General features: G+C 35.8%; 1 protein-coding gene and 1 long non-coding RNA gene across 2 annotated transcripts in view; one reads left to right on the top strand and one right to left on the bottom strand.

The window, feature by feature from the left end:
* Positions 1–25,378, bottom strand: part of Mid1 (calcium-permeable channel component Mid1) — a 296,978-nt gene that overhangs the window by 189,913 nt on the left and 81,687 nt on the right. The window lies entirely within an intron of this gene.
* Positions 5,895–6,377, top strand: LOC141387378 (uncharacterized). The gene is made up of 3 exons (XR_012408554.1): positions 5,895–6,001; positions 6,072–6,122; positions 6,181–6,377. It is a non-coding gene; the product is annotated as an uncharacterized lncRNA (long non-coding RNA).

The raw sequence follows: 25,378 nt of genomic DNA, 5'->3' as shown, positions 1-25,378 counted from the left end.
TTTTTTATGTGTCAGACATTAAATACCTTGAAAATTCAAAGATTTCTAATACAATCACCTCTTCGGTGTAAAAGCCATGAGCCAAGAAATCTGCGTCTGAGTTGTAGTCTAAGTTACACATACCTACCTAAGATACAAGGTCAGGTTACGCTAAACGGACAGAGGTTCTCTGACTGGCGGTGTTGCATCATAGCAAAGGAGACAAGAGAGGACTAGAACAGTTTAGTTATAAAATATCAAAGCGTATTTTTACAAAAGACAGGCTACAATGTCTTCTTGTGGAAGGCCAGCATTTATTATTGCATATCATTAAATGCTTTCCTATGGAAGGCCAGAATGTCTTTTTATAGACGCCCAGACGGTCTTTCTATAGAATACCGGAATGTCTTTCTATATAAGACCAAAAGACCAAAGGCTATATTATAAAAGGCTATAACTTATTCCTTTAGAGTATGTACTAGAAGGGCATTTTTAAGAAAGCTACAACATCATACGATCCTCCTGTAGAAGACCAAAAGATCCTCTTATAAAAGACAAAATAATGTATTGTAGAAGAACGATTTTGTCAAACGAAAAAGTCATCCTAGAGAAGATATGACGGTCTTCCATGAAAAAACCAGATGGCTTCCTTATAGAAAACGTCATATAAAATACATCCATACTAAAAAATACCAGAAGGTCTTCCTATGGAAGGACAGAAAAATGTCCATTAGATGACCATATAGTCTTCCTATAGAAGACCAAACAATCTCCTTATAGAAAACCAAAATGTGTTCATATAGAAGCCCAGAAGGTCTTCCTATAAACGCGTTCTATAGAAGGCAAGCAATTCTTCTATAGAAGGCCAGAAACCTTTCCTATAGAAGACCAAACAATTTTCCTATAGAAAACCAAAAAAAATTTCATATAGACGCCAAAATGTCTTCATATAGCAGACCTCAAAGTCTTGTTAGAGATGAGCAGAAGGTCATCTATAGACTATCAAAAACGCCTTATCATAGAAGATCAGAACCATGTTTATGCAGGACCAGAACGAAGACATATAGAAGATAGGAATGATGTCCTATGGCTGACCAAAAACTTTCCCAAAGGACGACCTATAGAAGACCAGAAGATCTTCACATACGAGAACAAAAAGACCAGAAAAAGAGGAACGGATAGGAGATCAGTATATCTTCTTTTTTTAAAGAAAACCAAAAGTCTTCTTATAGTCGACCAGAAGATTTTCCTATAAAAGACCAAAAGATCTTCTTGTGGAAGGTCTTCATTACAAGGGAACTTCTGGTCTCTTTATACGCAGAACTTTTGGTATTATATAGGTACGAGTAGACCTATTTGATTTCCATAATAGATGATGAAAAAACACGTAAAAACATAAAGTTCGGCCGGGCGAAATTTTTATACCTTCCACCATAAAATAGTCTGAACTAAAATGGAATAATTAGTTTCCAAATGAGTAAATTACGTCAAAAATGTATCTAACCATTTCTTCAATCTGTTGGTAGCTTGTGGACGATTTTTGGTGGAGGACAACTAGTTCTGTTAAAAATTGTAGCTAAATCCTTAAAAACCCGAAAATCGGGGGATAACTTTATATGGGGTATATACCAAAATATGGATCTATTTTAACGCTTTTTGGTGGAGAACTTTCGTGGCCATTGAAAACCTCAAGTGTTAAATAACATCTAGTTCAGTTAAAAATGTTTAGCTAAAATCCTCAACATACCAAAATCGGGGGTTTCGTTATATGGGGGCTATACCAAAATATGGACCTATGTCAACGATTTTTGGTGGAGAACTTTCGTGGCCACTAAAAACCTCAAGTGTCACAAGTGTCAAAATCCTTAAAATATCGAAAATCGGGGAATACCGTTATATGGAGGCTATTCCAAAATATTTCAGATAGTTCGGTCGAAAATTGTAGCTAAAATCCTCGAAATACCGAAAATCGGGCTGGACCGTTATATAAGGGCTATAACAAAACATGGACCTATGGTGGCGATTTTTGGTGAAGGAGTTTCCGGAACTCTGAGAACTTCAAATGTTAAATTTCAGTTAGTTCAGTTAAAAATTGTAACTAAAATTCTTAAAACACCGAAAAGCGGGGGGTACCGTAATATGGAGGCTATACCAAAACTTGGACCTATGATGACGATTTTTGGTGGAGAAATTTCGTGACCAATGAAAACCTTAAGTTTTTGGTGAAGAAGAACCTCAAATGTCAAATTCTAGGTGTAGTTTGACATTTGAGGTTCTTCTCGGTCGAAAGTTGTAGCTAAAATACTCAAAATACCGAAAATCGGGAGGTACCGTTATATGGGGGCTACACCAAAACGTGAACCTATCTTGGTAATTTTTAGTGGACAAGTTTTTTGCTCATTGGAAACATCAAATGTTAAATTTCAGTTAATTCTGTCAGAAAATGTGGCTAAAAGCCTAAAAATACCTTAAATCGGGAGGTACCGTTATATGAGGCCTATACCAAAACGTTAACCTATCTTGGTAATATTTAGTGGAGAAGTTTTTTTGGTCATTGAAAACATCAAATGTCAAATTTCAGCTAATTCCGTCAAAAAATGTAGCTAAAAGCCTCAAAATACTCTAAATCGGAAGGTACCGTTACATGGGGGTTATATCAAAACGTGGTCCTATCTGCACCACTTTTGTGCAGAAGTTTTTTGGTCATTGAGAACATCAAATGTCAAATTTCAGCTAATTCCGTCAAAAAATGTAGCTAAAAGCCTCAAAATACTTTAAATCGGAAGGTACCGTTATAGGGGGGTTATACCAAAACGTGGTCCTATCTGCACCATTTTTGTTCATAAGTTTTTTGACCTCTTCAAACTCCAAGTGCCAAATTGAAGCAATTCGGTCAAAAAAATTAGCAAAAATCCTCAAAATATCTTAAATCGAGAGGTACCGTTATATGGGTGCTATACCCAACGTGGACCGATCTTGGTAATAGCGACTGTTTACAGAAGACGGACGTTGCTAGATCTACTCAGAATTTTATACTTTGTGAATTTTATACTTGAATAATTTGTTGAGTTAGAAACAGAAAAACAAACTTAATACGAGGGTCACTCGAAAACCTTCTGTGTTAGGAAACACGCAGTGTCATTTGACATTTTTTTTGAAAGTTTGACAGTTTTTAACCTAAGCGTACTCAGGACAGTTTGACATACGACCATGTGTTAAGTTGCATACATTGACTGTATTCTGACACCTCCTAAACATGGCTTTTGAATGCTTTTGAAGCATCTTCTGGCGATTACTTCTGTTTTTCAGGTTCGTACGCATAGTTCCATGATTCGTCACCTGGATCCATCTTATAAACGTCTTTCCAAGCACCGCGATCGCATTTTTTCTCCAAGTGTTCATGCAATATCAAATGTTAGTTGTTGGAATAAATGTCCAACGATGTCTCTATCCCACGGTATTTAACATGGCGATCTTGGATTATCCGTTCACGCACGGCTTAATTTTTTTCTGGCACAACGGCCGTTTTTGGTCGACCCTCACGACCTTCGTTTTTAGCGAGTGTCCGCCACGATTGAATTCATTGAATCAGTTTTTCTTAGTCCTACAGGATGATCCTTTGTCGACATTCAAAGATTTAGTTTGATCGATGCACTCTTGCCCTGATTATCCACATCGAAAGTTATGACAAATTATCGGACGGTCCTGCATAAATTTGCTTTTCTCTATAGACAACATAAAAAGTGTTGTTGTTTTTTAAATCAACTATTTTAAATTATACCACTTTTCCAGAAAAAAAGATATTTTCCCATATCTACTTAATACACGTCAGTTGGATGAGTCATCATAATTCCTAATTGTTGGTCATAATAAATAACCGAAAATTTTAATGAGATAAAATTTCATAAATTCTACACGAAGTGAGTGTAATAAACAGACACGTACACAAATGGTTTTGTGTAGCAGTTCTACGACCAAAGCTTATGACGCCGCGCACAGCCATCAATTTAATAGTCATTTCTATCAATTATTTAATGCAATACTGCTTGTGGTGACCACATTGACATCAAGCTGTGAACCATGACACAAAACCATCGATGGGCGATGAAAGACAGCCGTTTCCAATTAATTATAATGGTAGAAAAATTAAATACATATACTAATTTCGTATGACATCAACAAATAAACGGTAAATCAATGTAAATATGTAGAATAGGGTTATGAATTTTTGACATTTTTTCTCAAAAATGATTTCCTGTAGTGGAAATGAATGAACTTTTGCCTATTAATGGCTAAAATAACATTCATTCCATTCCAAAAGGTTCCGCACAAAACACTTTGATTTTTTTTTTGAAAAATTCTATGAAATGAAAAAAAATTTTTTCTCAAAAAATTATTTCCTGTTGAACGAATGTATGGTCTTTTACCTATTAATGACTAAAATAACTTTTATTCCACTTAAATTTTAAAAAAGGTCCCGCACAAACACCTTTTAATTTTTATGATATATGCAAAATATGGTACAATACGATGATAAAATTAGTTAGAAACAAACGGTTATGTCATTTTAGTTATTTTATGTGCCCTATTCCTTGATTTCAGTTAAATTTCTGCTTACAGTGACTTCAAAAAAATTTTCAAAAGTTCTGAAAAATAAAAACTTTAAAAGCTTTTTGAGCAGAACTTTTTTATCGAATCACCTTATAATTAAGATTTTATGTAATCTTAGGTAAAAACTCATTAAAATATCATACAGGGATATGAGGTTGTAAACAAATCATAACCCTAATATAGAATTGTAGCAACAACTAGAGGGGAAAACAGACGAACAAATACCAAACTAGGACGACTAACTTTTTTATTAATACCCATCTTATGTGGTGTTACTTGGTTTGGCTTTATTGTTTTTCATAATTGGTTAGTCATATTTTATAAAGTTTATGGACTTCATGGCATGCTATTGGGTCAGAGAAGACGCGCCAGACCACACCTAAAACCAACCACTTACTCACACTCCTCGTCCCGTTTTATTATCAATCAATTACTAGAAAAACTGTCAGTTTATGTTATTATTAATAAAAACAAAAAACGACAGAAATTCAATAAAGCACTTAAATGTGTCTGTCTCTTTTCATAGCAAATTGATTGTTGTTATGTTGGAGTAGGTGATTAGTTCTCTGGTTCTGGATAGGTGTACTGACAAAAAAAGGAGTATGGTTGTTGTTTTTCATATATTGCAGACTTAAGATTTCCCTTGATAGGAGATCTTAAAATACTAAACTGCAGCCAAATCGTGGAGAAAACATGTGAAACCGAAACCTCTCGGCATATGTATATACATATGTTATTAAAAACAACAAAATAGCATTATATATGTAGGTACAATATATAATTTGAAATTTATATTAATTTAACACTTATCATATCTACAATCTAAATTCTCTATATTTTTAAGCTCTCGTTTTACTTCAATTTTATATTTCGAACTATTGCAAATGGAATTGAATCACTCTTGGCCTTAAAATTTAATATACTCGAACATAATACCCACACTGGTAGGAGGTGTGTGAGAGAACCATAATAAAACATATTCCAATGTGTATACACTGATAATTATGATATTGCTGTTATCATGCTATCTGTATGACGTGAGGTAAACAATCATTAAAATTACAAAAACATTGACAACGACATCCGAAGTAAACCCAACAACTTGGATACTATCGTTATTGCCCAATAGAAAATCGAATCGTTGATGACATTTTCGTCGACGATTCGTTGACGAAATCAATGAAATTGTCATGTACGACAACTTGCATGACCATGTCTTGCATTGTGTCTTGGAAACAAACCCAAAAAATGCTCAAAAAAGCGAGCTTTGAAATAATTGTACATATGTTCATATACATATTTATGAAAATATTCAATTTTCAATTTGTAATAAATTTAATGTTAAAAAAATCATAAAATTTGGAAACCGCGTCACGATGTATTATTCATACAAAGTGCATTAACTAAAACGGTAAGTAAGATTAAGTAGATTAAATTACATTAAAAGTAATTGTAGTTATTCTTTAAATATGTGGATTTAGGTTGAAGGCATGACGACTTTGAAAATCGCAATATGAAGCAGATGGTATATGGTAAGATTTTTGAATATATTAGTGATTAATTACAACAGTCATATATTTTGTTTTGCAGAGTCCACAAAGTGAACGAGATCGCCCCCTCAGTTGTCTGAGGAAAGAAGTGAGGCGCGGTAAAGCTGGAAGAAAGTGCTGACTTGCAGAACATGCGGGAATTAAGTATAATTAATTTAATATACAATTTGTAGGCATAATATACATATTTTATAATTTAATAAAAATAAAAATTTGACACACGACAACAAACTGAAATTGTCTTTAATAGGGTCGTGAATGACAAATAGCAAGACAGTGTCTGTAAAACTGTCGTCAACGATTTATTGCAAGACAGTGTCTGTAAAGTTGTCATCAACGACTATCTGCAAGACAGTGTCATGTACATTGTCACCGACGACAACTTCGCTTACCCTGTCGCCCAAGTTGTCGTGCATGAATAGGCGGACACTTGTGTGAAAATGTCGTCAACAATCCCAAAGGGCTGTCTGCAAAGAGTCGTGAACGAATTGGGTATGTCGTGCACGATTCATCAAGGTTGTCTCGAAGACACTTTCTATTGGGTGTATGTATTTATGTATATGTATGTGTGAATAGTGGTGTGTATACAGTTGGGAAAGTAATAATAGCACCAACACGAATATATTTGTTGTTTTTACAAAAATAAAAACAACGCGAGTAGTGTAGTTTTGTAGAATCTACCATATTATGGAGGTTATATAAAGTTTGTTATTCCATTCATGACTCCTCCAAATAATCAATTTAGATCCCACGAAGTATATATTTTTCTGATGAATGTGCACTTCTAACTCGATATATCCATGTCGTCCGTCCGTCTGTGGAAATCACACTAGCGCCCGAACGGATTGAAGTGAAATCTATTAAAGGTCCATAGAACTTTTGGTATTGAAAATGGGTATTACAGGTCCACGTTTTGGTATAGCCCTCATACCAAAAAGTCTAGTGACGAGTCCACGCTTTAAAGAATTTTGAAGGTACTAGCCCCATTTGCTTCCGAATTAATTGCAATTTGGTATTTTGTGTTTCCAGAGGTCGAAAAACATTTCTACCAGAGGTTGTTTACTTAGGTTTAAGTTGTGGTATAACCCAAAATATCACACGACACGGCGCTTTAAAGAATTTTGAAGGTATTAGTTCCATTTGTGCTTCCAGAGACGGGAAAACAATTTTCACCAAATAACTGTGTGCTTATAGAACGCTTCTCTCAGATTTTTGGAAGTTTAATGGTTCTAACTGCCTTATCCCACCGAAATTTGTATTGAGTCTTCGCTTGGGATACAATATTTTTCTCCCGAATTTGTTGGTGCAGGTCAACGTTTTCATATAGAATGGGAATTTGTAAAGACTTAAGGTAAGGTCACATTAGGCAAGAATATGCTCCAGCGACCGGCAGTGTGCAGAAATATGAACCAATAATGTGTGTGAGAATAATATGGGTAAAACCTTTAAATACCGAATACTGAAGCTATATTAAAACGTGGGCCTGCAACGATCATTCTCAGCGGCAATGTTTAAATTCCCCAACGAAAACTATACAAAATTTCATCTTTTTCGATTGGAAAAAGTGACTAAAGGTAAGGTCACATTAGGCAAATGTTTGTTCCAGCGACCGGCAGTGTGCGCTTACTGAGAGAAAGTGAGCATAAATTTCAATGCATTATTTACGGACAATGTAACTCAGAAGTTCGACCTACGGCAGAACTGTCCTTTCGGGTTCATCACATTATCTTCATCGACATTCATCGCCAAATATAATCTTTCACCCCCAGCCTTTGATCTCAATATTTGCGCGTACTGATATTTTTCCTTAAAAACGGTTTAAGAAAACTGGTTTTTTTGTTCTAGAACTGCAACTAACAAAGTTTTCATAAACGAAATAATTTAATGTGATTAACAACTCTATAAAGTTTTTAATGGTATACATATATGTTTAATCGGTTATTTAAAACCGGTTCACAAATCGGTTTTAATGTCGGAATATCCGGCTCAAAAATTGAGATAACCGGATCTATCCTCCAAGAAAATTTGTTATTAACGTGTTCATCATTACAAAAGTTATTTCTGGTAAATATTTCAGAAGCACCCCAGATGTCTACATACTCAATAACCAATTGTTATGTCTACATACATATCACGGTGCTCTTGAATCAAATTTAAATGGAAGGTGCTTACACCTGGGAAGTTTTTGCAGATTCTGAAACTACAATGTTCATAGATGAGAAAAATCAAAAAAAAAAAAAAAAAAAACGCAAAAAATCGCCGGAGCGCTTTTTAAATAAATCGCGATTCAAGTTGACATTTTGCTAAAATTTCCTTTTGGGTCCTTAGTATAATCATCAAGGGCTTTCATCTCCAAAAGAAATTTTCCACCCCAGACTTTGAGTTCCATTTTGTGTCACAGTGTTATTTATTTATTTAATTTTATACCCTACACCACTATGTGGTAAGGGGTATTATGTGTTAGTGCATTTGTATGTAACATACAAAAGGAAGCGAGATAGACCCATAGTTCCTTCTAGGGATATACATAGAATCACTTTCTGAGTCGATTTATGCATGTCCGTCCGTCCGTCCGTTCGCAACATACAGGTCGCATTTGTTAACCGATTTCGCTGAAAATTGGGGAATACCATTTTTTTTTTAGCCGTCGGAAGATCAAGTTCGAAGATGGGCTATATCGGTCCAAGTTTTGGTATAGCCCCCATATAACGGTACCTCCCGATTTAAGGTATTTTAAGGATCTTAGCCGCATTTGTTGCCCAAACCAGCTGAAATTTTACATTTGAGGTTCCCAATGGCCGCGAAATTGCTCCACTAAAAATTGTCAAGATAGGTCCACGGTTCGGTATAGTCCCCATATAACGATACCTCCCGATTTAAGGTATTTTAGGGATCTTAGCCACATTTTTTGCCCAAACTAGCTGAAATTTTACATTTGAAGTTCTCAATGGCCGCGAAATTGCTCCACTAAAAATTGTCAAGATAGGTCGACGGTTCGGTATAGTCCCCATATAACGATACCTCCCGATTTAAGGTATTTTAGGGATCTTAGCCACATTTTTTGCTTGAACTAGCTGAAATTTTACATATGTGGTTCCCAGTGGCCACGAAATTTCGCCACTTAAAATTGTTAAGATAGGTCCATGTTTTTTTGTAGCCCCCATATAACGGTACCTCCCGATTTTAGGTATTTTAACGATTTTCCCCAAATATGGCTCCAATTTGCCATTTGGAATTTAATGAGTTCAAAAAATTTACTTTAATGTTTGTTTTGGGTTATTAAAAAACTTCTCCACCAAGAATTATGGACATACAAATGTCCACGTTTTGATATTTACATAGGGTATTACATAGTCGGCACCGCCCGACTTTGGTCTTTTCCTACTCGTTTTTTTGCGTATATGTCCTTGCTTGGTTACAAAATAATAATTTTATATTGCGACCATAGAACGGTACTCTCAGATTTTGGGAATTTGTATGGTTTTAACTGCCTTTTCCCACCGAAATAGCTATTATTTGGTACTGACTCTTCGCTTGGGCTACAATGTTTTTTCCCGAATTTGTGCAGGTCAACGTTTTCATATAGAACGGGAATTTGTAAAGACTTAGTCACATTATCCAATCGAAAAAGATGAAATTTGGTATAGCTTTCATTGGGGAAATTTAAACGATGCCGCTGAGAATTATCGTTACAGGTCCAAGTTTTAGTATAGCTCCTGTATTTTACCCAAATTATTGGTTTATATTTCTGCACGGGGTTATATGCATAGGTCCACGTTTTAGTATAGTACACGGTAGTACAGTACCGCCCGATTTTCGGTCGAAATCCAGTTCCAATATAAGTATGTTTTCTCTTGTTCACTTGTTTATTACACCCATACTAAGGAGGGGTTAGCACATGAGCCCACAAATGATATATGGAGATTTCTGAGTGAAATCGGACACTTTTTCCAAAATGAAGTTTTTGATTTCCTTTATTTGTTGCTGTGGAGATGCTGCTCATCAGCAGAACACTTCAGTATATTTTCAGATTTTTTTGACTAACGGCTCCAGAGATATCGCGCCTTAAGAAAGTTTTTTTTTTATCAGCTATTTAATAAAATAGAAAAAAATGCACAGTGGGCTTGGATGCAATTTTTGCGATTTAATATTTTAAATCAATTTTTAGCAAAGATTTACCTCTTCGATATTCTTGAAATTTTTTTGTATTAAACTACGATCAATTACAAAAATGTTAAGCCCAATTTTTTTTCTTTATATTATTATATTATATAGTTTTCAAAATAATATTCTCTCCTAGATTTGGTTCCTATCTAAAAGTCCGAATTATGTAAGCGACACTACCCAGCAAACCAATCGTACCGACATCGTAACGAAATCGGAACAAAATTCGGACGATACGTCCGATATCTGATCCGAAATCGTAACGATATCTTAACGAAAGTTGTGTGAAGTGGTTGATATAATTTCGGAACGAAATGTCTTAGCGACATCGGATCGATTTCGGTCCGGTTAGTAGTGTCCGCACACGCAATAAAAAATGCTTTGTTTATGTAATTCACCAACGATCGTCTTTTATCTTCCTTGGTGTGTTTCCGGAGTGAAGTCTTAGGCGAGAGATTGAGAAACTAACCTCCAAATGCAGGCAGGGCTAACATACATACACGTGTATATGCGTGTATTGAACTCCATATACTCCAACTATAAATCACATGCAGAAAACAAATGTAATATCAGGCAAAAAGTTCATTTAACAATAACATTTGCTGTGTGTTGCTTACCGCAAATATTGTAATGGAAGAAGTCACTTTTGACGAGAGCCAAGAAATAAGCAGAAAATATCGAAAATGAAATAAAAATTACTGTAAAAGCTTTATTTATTACCAGCAGGGAAGGGAGGCAGGCATACAGTAAAAAAGGCAAGAGCTGTGGAATATTGACATAAAAGAAAACAATTTGATTTTTTTATTGTGTTAACTTCTAAGTGTTCGAGTTTATATTGATGTGCCATACAAATGAAAAGCACAACGTTAGCTGACCTAATATTTCAATGTTCAACAATTATATGATATGTACATACGTACATATACACACGTTTATGTGTATATGTGTGTGTGATTATATGAGAATATATTTCTATGTCTACGCTTATAAAATATCTGTACAATATAGGAAAACACACAATATAGGCAAGACAATAAAAAAACAAGGAAAACTTACTACCATCAACGTTGGTTCAACAATGAGAAAAAACATTGTACTTACACCAGCTACCCAACACAAGCACGCATACAAAAGCACCAATATCGTTAGCAATAAAACCAACAGTCGCTGATTCACAAACAGTGGCATTGTGCCATACATACTATGAACATTTAACATTACTACACCATAAACCGCCAATAAATAAGACACCCTGAATAGGAAGAAATTAAAGAATCATATTACACACACATACATACCTACATCTTGAACACGCTCACACCCGCTCGCTTTTGACACGTATACACTAGGGATATAACTTTTTGCACTTTTTTGCAGATATCGAAAATACCACCACATAGCCGTGTAGAGCATGAAAATCTATTATGAAATAAGGTGTAATTTTTTCTCTATCGCGAAAAAAGTTTCCGCACCAAATGCATTGAAGTTCAGTAATGCATTTTTGAATTTTTTCTGTCATAACAACATGTTTGCTTTTCATTAAAATTTTTATTTTTTTGTAATCTAATTTAAAATCATTATCAAAGCGTTCTGGACCAATTTGATCTCAAATCGCGCTATTTCGGAGCATATTAGGAATTTTTGACACTATTGCAATTTTTGGTATTTCTTTATAAACTCGTGAATTTTATGTTTATATTTTTTGTACCTATCGGACAAGAGAATATGGTGTCATTTGCAACAAATTCGCGAATGTTACAGACCGTTTTTAATGACTTTGCCTGTGAGAAATATATTTTTGTCTATAAATATTTATTCAAACAAAGCAAATTTAAAATTATAAGTAGAAAAAATACCAAAAGGGTTTTAATAATTGCGGTCGGTGCTGAAACTTTTTTCATCGAATCGATCTTAGAAACGCGTTTTCATTATTAGGACAAAATTCCCCACATGGTACTGGTGTTGTATTTTTGTAGAAAACAAATACAATTCTCACAGGCAAGGTCAACAAAAACAGCCTGTAACTTTCGCGAATTCGTTGCAAATGACCCCAAATTCTCTTGTCCGATAGGTACAAAAAATATAAACATAAAATTCGCGAGTTTATAAAGAAAAACCAAAAATTGCAATAGTGTCAAAAATTCTTAATATGCTCCGAAATGGCGCGATTTGAGATCAAATTGGTCCAGAACGCTTTGATAATGATTTTAAATTAGATTACAAAAAAATAAAAATTTTAATGAAAAGGAAATATGTTGTTATAACAGATAAAATTAAAAAATGCATTTCTGAACTTCCATGCATTTGGTGCGGAAACTTTTTTCGCGATAGAGAAAAATTGACACCGTATTTCACAATAGTTTTCCATGCTCTACACGGCTATGTGGTGGTATTTTTTTGGTTATAGCCCTAGTATACACACATTGCCTTGCATGCTTTTAGGAAAAAACACAGCAAAAACATACTTGAACTAAGCGCATAGAGAGTGTATTTATGTCAAGGATACTATAAAATCAATTACATGTGTATATGTGAATTTTCATAAATTGTTGCGGGTGTGTGGTGTGTGTGTGTGCGTGTGAGTGATTGTGTGAATGCGCCTCTGTTCATTGTTAAAAGTGTTGCGGTGAACAAGACGACGATAACAACCAATCATCAGGCTGCAATGCCAGGTTTACAGTATTTTAAATATGTATGTATTTATGTACATATGTATATACTCCTACATATAATATTAACTAGAAAAATATTTAAGACCAAGTTTTGTCTATGGCTATTAGATGCAAATGCACATGTGTGGAAAGTGTAGCGGCTTGAAAACTCATATGAAACTCCCATGCTTTAAGCCTGAAGAAAACAATTTGATCTTGTTGTTGTAGATGGAAGCCACTGTTGGACGTTCGATCCCTTAAAAGACCAAGCCGCCTCTCCGATGGCAATCTTGTTATAGTTAAAGCTTAACGCATCGAATAAAATAAGATCGGGCACTACAAAAAAGCTGACTTTTTTTCCTAATAAAATAAAAAACAATTGGTGGTGCAAACGTAAGCGTTTAAACAATCCTCAGAATATCGCATGATCAAAACCAGCGAGGGCAAAATAAAATAAAACAAGTAAAAAAGTATCAGTCGGCTTTGCCGACAGAGATATACCCTCAGCCTATATGAATTGAAACTTTCATATACGGACAGATCAAATCTATTTAGGGTCTTTTCAGAATTTTGTGGGCCTTTTTGGACATTTGAACTTGGAAACGTGAAACAGACCCTAAACTGCGCTTAGACACAAAAGTTGAACTTCTGAGGGTGAGGTACCCTAAGGAGAGAACGGATATGGGTCATTTTAGAAGTTAAACTAAATTTGTACAAAATATTAGGAGATCCAAAGTTTGGACCAAATAAATATTGGGGGAAGTACAGGAAGTTGTGGACCAACTTCGAACTGAAACTAGTTTGGACAAAATATGACGAAGGCCAAATTTTGGACAAAATAGGTTTATCAGTTCGAGAGTTATCGTTATTATCCTACTACATATGGTACCATAGGGTTTTTTTTTTACAAATTTCGGGCTGTTTTCTCAAGAAGTATGGACTTGCCCCTGAAAAAACTTTTACCGTTATAATGGAGGTAGCGAATGCAAGTTGCTTCAACAAAAATCTAAGTGATTCGAGAGCAGGTCTTAATGTGAACTTATCCGAAATTGTGTGTGGGAGGTACCCGAAGGAGTGGGCAAATATACTCCATGTTCGATCTATATCTGCTAGATATATTAGGATGTTTTAAGTATGGACCAAATCGGCCACTCCCTTCAACAGTTATCGCGCACAATTCTTACGAAAATTTTTGAACTTTTATGGGTGAGGTTCCTGAAGGAATGGACCGATATGGCTTATCTTCGAACTTAAACTATGTTTGGACAAAATATTACTAAGTCCAAATTTTGGTCCGAATCGGCAGATCCGTTCTAGGGTTATCTTGCGCTCCAACCACCTCACACGGTGTCATACTCGTAGGTGTTTTTTGCAACTTTCATGCTATTTTCTCAGGAAGTATAGACTTGCCGCTAATGGAACTTGTACCGTCGTATGGGGGGCAGTGAATACAAGTTGCTAAACCAAAAATCAAAGCGATTCGAGAGATGGCCCTAAACTGAACTTTTCCGAAATTTTGTGTGGGAGGTACCCGAAGGAGTGGACCGATTGAGTCCTTATCTAAGCCTGGTACAAGTTTCACGATATGCAAAGTATGGACCAAATCGGTTACTCCCTTCAAGAGTTATTGTGCGCACAAATTTTCCGAAGATTTTCGAACTTTTGTGTGGGAGGTACCGGAAGGAGTGGACCAATATACCCCATCTTCGAACTTAAACTAAGTTAAGGCAAAATATTACGAAAGCCAAAATTTGAACCGAATCGGTTCATCCCTCCGAGAGTTATCGTGCGCTCCAACCAGCCAGACAGACAGACAGTCGGACGGACATTGCTCAATCGACTCCAAATTGTCTGAAACACATTTCGTCCAAACATACTAAATACTAAATAATGGTTTTAGACCCCAAGTATGTTTGGACGAAATGTGTATCAGACAATTTGGAGTCGCTTGAGCAATGTCCGTCCGTCTGTCTGTCTGTCTGGCTGGCTGGAGCTCACGATAACTCTCGAACGGATGAACCGATTCGGTTCAAATTCTGGCTTTCGTAATATTTTTCCCAAACTTAGTTTAAGTTCGAAGAAGGTCCACTCCTTCCGGTACCTCCCACACAAAAGTTCGAAAATGTTCAGAAAATTTGTGCGCACGATAACTCCTGAAGGGAGTAACCGATGTGGTCCATACTTTGCACATCCTGAAATGTGTACTAGACTTAGATAATGTTTCAATATGGACTCAATCAGTCCACTCCTTCTGGTACCTCCCACACCAAATTTCGGAAAAGTTCAGTTTAGGGCCATCTCTCGAATCGCTTTGATTTTTGTTTTAGCAACTTGTATTCACTGCCCCCCATACGACGGTACAAGTTTCATTAGGGGCAGGTCCATACTTCCTGAGAAAATAGCATGAAAGTTGCAAAAAACCCCTATGACACCGCGTGAGGTTGTTGGAGCGCAAGATAACTCTAGAACGGATCTGCCGATTCGGTCCAACATTTGGTCTCAGTGATATTTTGTCCAAACATAGTTTAAGTTTGAAGATAAGCCATATCGGTCCACTCCTTCAGGTACATCCCCCACAAAATTCAAAAATGTTCGGAAAAAGTGTTCGTACGGTAACTCTTGAAAGGAGTGGCCGAATTGGTGCATATTTTACAAGTCCTAATATATCTACCAGATATAGGTCAGGTTCAAATATGGACTATATTTGTCCACTCCATCCGGTACCTCCCACACAAAATTTCGGATAAGTTCACTTTAAGACCTGCTATCGAATCACTTTGATTTTTGTTGAAGCAACTTGCATTCGCTGAGTCCATTACGACTGTAAAAGTTTTTTCAGAGGCAAGTCCATACTTCTTGAGCAAACATCCCGAAGTGTGTAAAAACCCCCTACGACACTATATGTAGTGGCTGGAGATCCACTTCCATAATGGCCAATATAGATCCATTCTTTTTATTATCTACTCCGCAAAACTTTTGATCTTTAATACTAATCAAAATTTTTGTCGGTTCAAACGCCCAAAATTTTTAAAACCCCGTAAATACATTTTTTTGGAAAAAAGGTTCCAATATACACAGGCTGAGGGTATATCTCTGTCGGCAAAGTCGACTGATACTTTTTTACTTGTTTAACTTACAGTGGCCATAGAATAACTAGTTAATCAGTGCGACGTTCCCTTGTTAAAATAATTTGTTAGTAGGGGGTTTTGTAAGTAGTTACGACTACCAAAAAGTACTATAAAAACACATTATATGGTATTTAGCTGGGTCCGTCGGTCGGTCTGTTGCAATCAAGATACAGCTCGCAATATTTAAGACAGGGCCCTACAATTTGGTAAAGAAGTTTATATTACACCTAGAATGTTTGGTATTCAATCGGTCCACGTTTTGATTTAGCCCCCATAGAGCGCTACCTCCCGGTTTTTCGGTATTTTGTAGGTTGCGGGCTCAATCTAGCGAGAAGTGACTGAAAATTTGTATATAGGTAATATAGACGCCATAGGATGGTCCTTTTCGATTTTCGAAATGGATAGCATTTGGCATTTAGTCGTCGATTGGGGTATAGAACATTCCAGAAGTGAATTATCAGTATATGTCCACATTTTTATTGTGGTCCCTCGCGATTTTTTGTACTTCGAAGGTTGTGGCCTCAATATACAACCGAATTTGACAGTTAGTCTTCATTGGGGCTTTTTTCCCCCTGGAGTGTTTCAGTATATGTTCACATTTTGATATAGCGTCCAGAGAACGGTACCTTCTGATTTTCGGTATTTTGAAGGTTTTAGCCACGTTATCTTGCATTTCGTATTCATTGAGGTTTCTAAACTTTCCTCCAGAATATTGTCACTATAGGTCCACATTTAGATGTAACCCGCATAGAACGTTTCCTTCCTATTTTCGGTAGTTTTAAGGTTTTAGCCACATTTTCTTACCGAAATGGCTGAAATATTGCATTTAGTCTTCCTCGGGGCTACAAAACATTACCCCAAAAATTTGTCAGTATAGATACACTTTCCGATATAATCCCCATAGAACGGTAACTCCCGATTTTCGGTATTTTTATGGTTTTAGTAACATTATCTTACCAAAATGGCTGAAATTTGGTTTTTAGTTTTCGTTGGAGGTAAAAAACGTTTCCGCTGGGAACTCCCCAGTAGTAAGAATGCATGAACTTTAGCTTATTAATGAAAGAAAGTACTATGAAATAAAAAATATTCTCAGAAAATATTTCCTGTTGCACGGATAAATGGATTTTTGCCTATTATTGACTATTTTAAACCAACCATAAACCATTTTTAATTAATATGATATATGAAATAAAATTATATATGATTATTGTTATTGTCTCGCACATATTTGTTTTGATTACATCTCTCCCATTTTTTGATTAAATTCATTCGTCTCTTTGTATGTGTATGTATGTGCATCTGGATTTCGTTCATTGTCGAACATCTTAGATTGAGGGTTCTAGAAAAGGGAGAATAGCAGCTGCGTGAGTGAGTTGAAAAGCATACTGCGAACTGAAACCGTCAGTGCATCCTAAGTTGCTGTGTGTTAATAAGTGAAGTGAAGCTAATAAAGCAGGGCATAATTGTTGTCTAAAGACACTCGCTTCATTTGGTATAAATCGTATCGGGGAGTAAATCAACGTATAAAAGCGGTTAAATTAAACCTAATTCCGTGACAATATATTTATTATGTCCATATTTTTTTAAATATTCACTCACTCTTTTAGAGATTGTAACCTCAGTTTCATTAAAGATGTAATTACCTGGAAGAGAAAAAAGCAAAAAAGGCAAATTAATACAAATTAAATATGAGAATATATATTATAAGATTGTATATTATACTGAGCAATCAATTTTTGTGGAAAGTTTTTAATGCCTGAAGTCTCCTGAAAAATTCGAAAAAGAACAAGAGAAGACGAATCTTTGTTCACCATAACAATGTGAGCTTTCACATGCTTCAAACCAGCGCCCTTTTGACCGGAAAAAACGTGGAATTGATGCGTCATTTGCCGCGTAGCCCTTACTTGGAACCTAATGACTTCATTTGTTTCCAGGTTATCTAGGAAAAGGGTGGTCAACGATTTTCGTCGCCAGAAGATGCTGTTGAAGCGTTCAAAAACCATGTTTTGGAGGTGTCACAATCGGAGTGGAAAAAGTTTTTGAACAATTGGTTAGAGCGCATAAAAATCATGCTTAAGAAAACAATAAAACTATTTATGATGGTAAATAATCGCATTTTCATTATTAGGCCAGAAACTTTTCTATTTGCCATTTTAGTGGCTGGAGGGCCCGACAACTTTCAGACTGGATACTGCGTTGGTCCAAACTTTGCAATCATTAAGTAATATTTCTGCGAATCTTAGACAAAGTTCCAAGATAGACATCGGTCCATTTCTTCCGGCACCGCTTCATGTAAGGTACAAAATTTCGCCACAATGCACACTGGTCCCAATCTGCGACAATTTAGCAAATTGTCTCCAAATATATCATATGTTAATATTCCAGTTTTTGTAATTTATAACGGTATTTAACAAAACAGAAGAATTTGACATTTACGTATGATCTCTTAAAACTTTAAAAGCATCAGTAAGATTGTGACTTCTTACAAGGCAAGTAACTCAAAATTGAAAGGATAAAATAATTTTTTTTTTTCGAAATGGAAGTTTTAGTGCAAGGCTTTCTAATTACTTTTACACATAAAAAATACTGACGATGCCTTTTCCGTGAATATGCCGTTGCAGTGAATATGCCGTATTACTGTATTCTCACTTTATTCTTTGTTTTGTGTTTTAGTTGTTTGTTTTGGTTTTTTTCTTCAACAATTTAGACATTTTTGTTTTGGGATTTACTTATGAGTGCATTTTCTATATTTGTATATTTTTGATATATGTATGGTGCTACATATAATATGAAAAACAAGTAAAAATGTAAAGTTCGGTCGCACCGAACTTTATTATATCCCCTACCATGAAATATTCTGACCTCAAATGGAATAATTTGTTTCCTTTCCTGTCCACGATACCAGTCGGAGACGTTTTTTGACTACTAAGAACTCCAAATAGCAAATTACAACCAAAATGTAGAGAAAAACCTCAACATAACTGAAATAGTGAAGTACCGTAATATGGGGGCTATACCGAAACCTGGAGCTAAGACCACAATTTTTGGCGCAGAAGGTTTTTGATCATTAAGAACTCCAAATGGCAAATTACAACCACTTCGTTCCGAAAATGTTGATAAAATCTACAAAAATAGCTGAAATCGGGAGGTACCGTACTATGGGGGCTATACCGAAACCTGGACCTAAGACCACAATTTTTGGCTCAGGAGGTTTTTGACCGTTGGGAGCCCCAAATGTCAAAGTGCAGCCAATTAGGCCCGAAAATGTAGATAAAATCTTAAAAATACCTGAAATCGGGTGGTACCGCTACATGGGGGCTATAGGAAAAAACTGGACCCATATTGATGATTTTTGGCAAAAGTATTTTTACTTATTTTTAGCATATACTGAAAAAATCAGATTGATCCGACGACTATAAATATTTTTGTCGCACCTTCCCATACAAGTGGGACCACTGTGCAATGCAGTTATTGCCTTCTTTTAATATCAGCCTTTAGGCTATCAAGGTTAGAAGCGATACGATGAAAATATGCCTCATCGAAATAATAGTTTTTGACCCCATGTATGTTTGAACGAAATTTGTTTCAGGGAATTTTGAGTTGATTTAGCCATGTCCGTCCGTCTTTCCATCTGTATAGCTGGAGGGCATAATAACTCTTGAACGGACCACCGATTTGGGTCAAAATTTGGTTCTGCTAATATTCTCTCCAAAGGTAGATCAAGTTTGAGATGAGACATATCAGTGCACTCCTTCTGTAACCTCGTCCACGAAAGTGTAAATAGTTGGGTAAAATGGAATACAGTCCTCTCCTTCGGGTACTTCCCACACAAAATTTTGGAAAAGTACAGTTTAAGACATTCTCTCTCTTTCTTTTGTGCAACAACTTGTATTCTCTGCCCATATTACGACGATACAACTTTTTCAGGGGCAATTTCATACTCCCTCCGAATATGCGCCATACCCAGCAAAAAAAGTCCTCCCATAATCATGAGTTTCGTAAGGGATTTTTGGCAGCCGTAACTACTCTCAAACCCCCTTTCTTCCCTATTATTTTTACAAGGGCATGTCCCACTCAGTTTGTAGTTATTTTATGACCACTAGAATAACTAGTTATTCTGTGGCCAATAGAAGTTGAAAAGTATGGTGAAAAAATTCTATTTTTAGAACAGTTGATGTGGAGAATTTGTTTCTAATTTTAACACACTTCTTAATTTTATTTTACTTTATTTCATTTCGCTCCCTGTCCGACTTGAACACACGAACTCTCTGATTTCAAGTCAAATACACTACATTGTGCCACTCACACGAACATTAAGGGTTGCTTAAGAACTTAAATGTGCAGTGCACATGTGCATCCCCAAACTGTTATTTTTTATTTAACAAAAAGGATTTATAGTCGGACACACACCCCTAGGATTTATAGTCGGGCACACACACTGTGCCGCCGTCGTCATTACTTAATGAGGAGTAAAGTAAGTAGGTTTACCTTGCAAATTTTTTAAGAAGTAACCCATTACTTTTCAGGTTACTTGTAATGCGAAAAGTAGCTTGTTTACATTACTTTGTAAAGGTTTACGTAATGACTACCGGATCCAAATTTTTGCTGGGTATCGTCCCACTCTTTAGGGCACCTCCCTCACAAAAGTTCAACATTTTTTGTTTAAGTGCAGTTTAAGATGTCTTCAAGGATCCTTTAAAACCTTTCCCGAAAGTACTCCCAGTGGTCGTGTTTACATCAAAATTTTAGCTTTCCTGGGCAAGTCCATGCTTCCTGATATAATGACCAAAAAACACAAAATTATACGGTAACCAAGTGAACTGACTGGTGGGCGCGATATGTATCGAAACGAAATGACTACCAAAGCAAGATCCACTTCCAAAACGCATTATGTAGATCCAATCCTTCAAGTACTTCCTTCGCAACAATTTTGAACATTAATCCAAATCTATATTGTTTTCGGCAGCTTGCGCTTTGATCAGAAAACTACTCAAGTGTTCTGATGCAAAAATTCTATCGTATTGGGTTCCTTTGGGTCACTTCACCATAATATGGTAACTCACCATTGGTGAGTATAATTAGATTTCTCATTCCGTTTGTAACACATCGAAATATTCGTCGGAGACCCCATAAAGTATAGGTACTCTTGATCAGCACAAAATTCTAAGTCGCTGTAACTATCTGTCTGTCCGTCCATCCGTCTATCTGTTGAAATCAAGACACAGCTCGCAATTTTTATACCCTCAGCATTTATGCTAACGAGGGTATACCCACTTTCATACGGGCAAAATGTGCCTCATCGAAATAATGGTTTTAGACCCCAAGTATGTTTGGACGCAATCCGTTCCAGACAATTTGCAGTTGATTTAGCAATGTCCGTCCGTCTGTCTGACTGGCTGGTGCGCACGATAACTCTAGAAGGATCAACCGATTCGGTACAAAATTTGGCTTTCGTAATATTTTGCCCAAACTTAGTTTAATTTCGAAGATGGGCTATATCGGTCCACTCCTTCCGGTACCTCCCCCACAAAAGGTCTAAAATGTTCGGAAAATTTGTGCGCATGATAACTCTTGAAGGAAGTAACCGATTTGGTCCATACTTTGCACATCGTGAAATTTCTACCAGACTGAGATTCAATATGGACTCAATCGGTCCACTCCTTCGGGTACCTCCCACACACAATTTCGGATAAGTTCAGATTAGGGCCTGCTCTCGAATTGCTTTGATTTTTGTTGCAACAACTTGTATTCACTACCCATCATACGATGGTACGAGTTTCATCAGAGACAAGTCCAGTACTTCCCGAGGAAATAGCCTGAAAAGGTGCAAAAAGCCCCTATGACACCGTGTGTAGTGGTTGGAGCGCAAGATAACTCTTGAACGGATCGGCCGATTCAGTCCAAAATTTGGCCTTCGTAATATTTTGTCCAAACATAGTTTAAATTCGAACATAAGCCATATCGGTCCACTCCTTCAAGTACCTCCCCCACAAAAGTTCAAAAATATTCGGAAAATTGTGCGCACGATAACTCTCGAAGGGATTGACCGATGAAATCCATACTTTGCACATCCTAATATATCTACCAGATATACATCCGGTTCGAAAATGGACTATATTTGTCCACTCCTAAGGGTACCTCCCACACAAAATCTCGGATAAGTTCACTTTAAGACCTGCTCTCAAATCACTTTGATTATTGTTGAAGCGATTTGCATTCGCTACCTTCATTACGACTGTAAAAGTTTTTTTTAGGTGCAAGTCCATATTTCTTGGGAAAACAGCCCGCAAGGTGTAAAAAACCCCTACGCACAGTGTGTCCAAATTCAATATTTTGTGCCAAAAATGCAAAAAACAAATTGTCGAAAATTCCCAAAAGTTGTATATGAAGGGATAGAAAACATGCTAGCTAAGAGAGAAAAACAAAAATTTCGTTGGTTGTACCGTTATAATTGAAGTAACGGTACCTATAACATGATCTTATTTTCATTAAAACAAATACTAAAAATCGCAAGGAAATTCGTCGATTTTTTTGAGGACCATATTATCACGAGTTATTGGAATTTTTTAATGGTTATTTTTGCTATCCGATAATACGAAACCTGACGTATTAAACCGTGCTTAGAAGTAAATCTATTTGCGTTCCTGTTCTGTATAATAACCTGATTTGTTTTGAACATTTTTACGTTTATATTTTTAATAAGTTCTTTTTTAATAGGATATAACTAAAAAGTTCCACGGGGTTCCACTGTTGTAATGGTACCCAAATATAGAGGAGCTCTCGAACTATCAATTTGTCAATAGAGAAATTGCGACCAAGTGCGACGCCGGAAAATAGGCCCTTTATAACGTTACCACCCGATCTTACGTGTTTTGAGGATTTTACCTACAATAATCAACCGATCTAGCTAAAAATTTAAATATAACGTTTTCTACGAGAAAACTATCTCCTTAATAAAAATTGTATATATAGGTCCACGTTTTTATGTAGCCCCATATAAGGGTTCCGCCCGATTTCGGAACGAAGTTGCTACAATTTTGCATTTAGGGTTCCTAGTGGTCAACAAACTTGCACACACAATATTGTGAGCATAGGTCCACTTTATGATAGTACTCTCATATAACGGTACCCCTGATTTTTGGTATTTTGGAGTTCAAAGATACATTTTCCGACGGAATTATATATTGTTTAATATTTGCAAATATTAAACAAAATGAAATAACGAAAATAGTTTCACAGTTGACAGCCTGTCATTCTTTTATTTATGGCAACAATGACGTTGCCATTCATTGTTAATGGCCCTTAGTTTTTATTTTTTATTTATTTATTTATTTATTATTTCGTCTATGGAGTACAAATTCCTTACAGACTAATGCATTAAAAATAAATTAATTCTAACATATTTTTGAATTTTATAATAGAATCAGAGAAATCTAAGTTTGACTGTACATTAATTCTATTAAATTCGCGAAGGATTTTAAAGATTGGCTCATTCATTGCATACATTGTTCTATGATAAGGTATATAAAAATATTCAGTATTCCTCAGAGAACAGATGGGAGTATTAAAACGTATTAATTCCAGAAGTTGGGGACAATCAATCAAACCATTAATAAGTTTGTACAAAACCATTATAGACTGTAAAGCAGTGGCAAATGTATTAATATGCAGCGAGCTTCATATGAGGGAAATGGAACGCTAAAATTTATTGAGAAAAGTGCAAACTTTATAAACTTTTTTTGGAGCCTTTCAATGCGATTAACTTGTGTGTAAGTTGTTGGATTCCAAACAACCAGAGCATATTCTAATCTAGATCTTATAAGGGAAGAGTAAATGGCCTTATGGACATAAGGATCCGTGAAATCAGAGCATTGACGTTTTATGAAGGCTAAAAGAGCGTAAGCCTTGGGCATAATGTAGTCAATATGCAAATTAAATACCAATTTTGAATCGAAGTAAACACCCAAATCTAGTATTTCTGAAACTTGTGAAATGCGCTTATGATTAACATAATACTCCATAATAATTGGAGATCGCAAACGACCGTAACATATGTAGAAACATTTATTAAGATTAAGTAATATACAGTTACTTGCACACCAATTCACAATGTTAGTTAAATCAAGCTGTAATAAAGTTGCATCTAAGAGATTTTTAACGCTTTTAAATAGTTTTATATCATCAGCATACAATAAACATTGTGCATTAGACAAACAACTGGTGATACTGACGATCAGCTGGGGTATATGAATCAGCTGTCGTTAACATAGTCCCACGCTTTTGAATAGCACCCATAAACAACAAAAAAATACATAATCTAAACACCGAAATATTACCATTTTTACGCTAAGCAAATATTCCTCCATGAATTTAAGTAGTTAAATTTTTGTTATAGTATGCATATTAATTGAATTATTTTATGTTGTTAAAACACAAGTTTGTATTTGAGAATATAGCGTTTTATGTTTCTATAACTCCACAGCGTGTTTTAAATAACTCTAAAAAATTATCAATTCTTATTTAAATGTATCTATATTACACAAACTTTAAAATTTCGAAAAACCTTTTTTTATTCATTAAAATTCTATGGAAGACGTTGACCGATTGGCTTGTAGCTACATAGAATAAAAGATCCATGTCTTATAAACATCTCCTCCAAATTTCATAGCTCTATCTTTATCCGTTTAGAAAATATAGATTTTTGACACAAAAAACGCATTTTGGACACACTGTGCTACGTCACCATATGTTGTGGTCGGAGAGTACGACAACTCTCGAACTGTTCAACCGATTTGGTCCAACATTTGGTCTTCGTCATATTATATCCAAACTTAGTTTCATGGGCAATACCGGTCCACTACTTCCGATACTTCTCCCCAATATTTAAAAAAGTCACTAAAATGCTAGGACAATATCAGTTGAATGGGGCAACCAATTTGGTCCCAACTTTGGATCTCCTAATATTTTGTCAAAATTTAGTTTAACATCTAAAATGGCCCATATCGCTTCTCCCCACAAAAGTTCATCATTTGTGTCTTAGTACAGTTAATTCCTAATACACATTTTTGTCGGCAAGTTTGAATGTCCTAAAAGGGCCACAAAATTCTGAAGAGACCTTAAATACATTCGATCTGTCCGTAGGTGATAGTTTCACTTCACATTGGCTGAGGGTATATATCTGTCGGCATAGCCGACTGACACTTTGTTACTTGTTAAGATAGAGCTTTATAAATTGGTATAGAAGTTTCTATGACTTCTAGGATGTTTGGTATTGAAAAATGCGCCATATCGGTCC

Source organism: Musca autumnalis, unplaced genomic scaffold (genome assembly GCF_047663935.1).
Source record: "Musca autumnalis isolate F117 unplaced genomic scaffold, ASM4766393v1 scaffold_5, whole genome shotgun sequence".
NCBI lineage: Eukaryota > Metazoa > Arthropoda > Insecta > Diptera > Muscidae > Musca > Musca autumnalis.
Note: the sequence above shows the minus strand (reverse complement) of the source record. Positions and strands in the feature narration are given on the sequence as shown.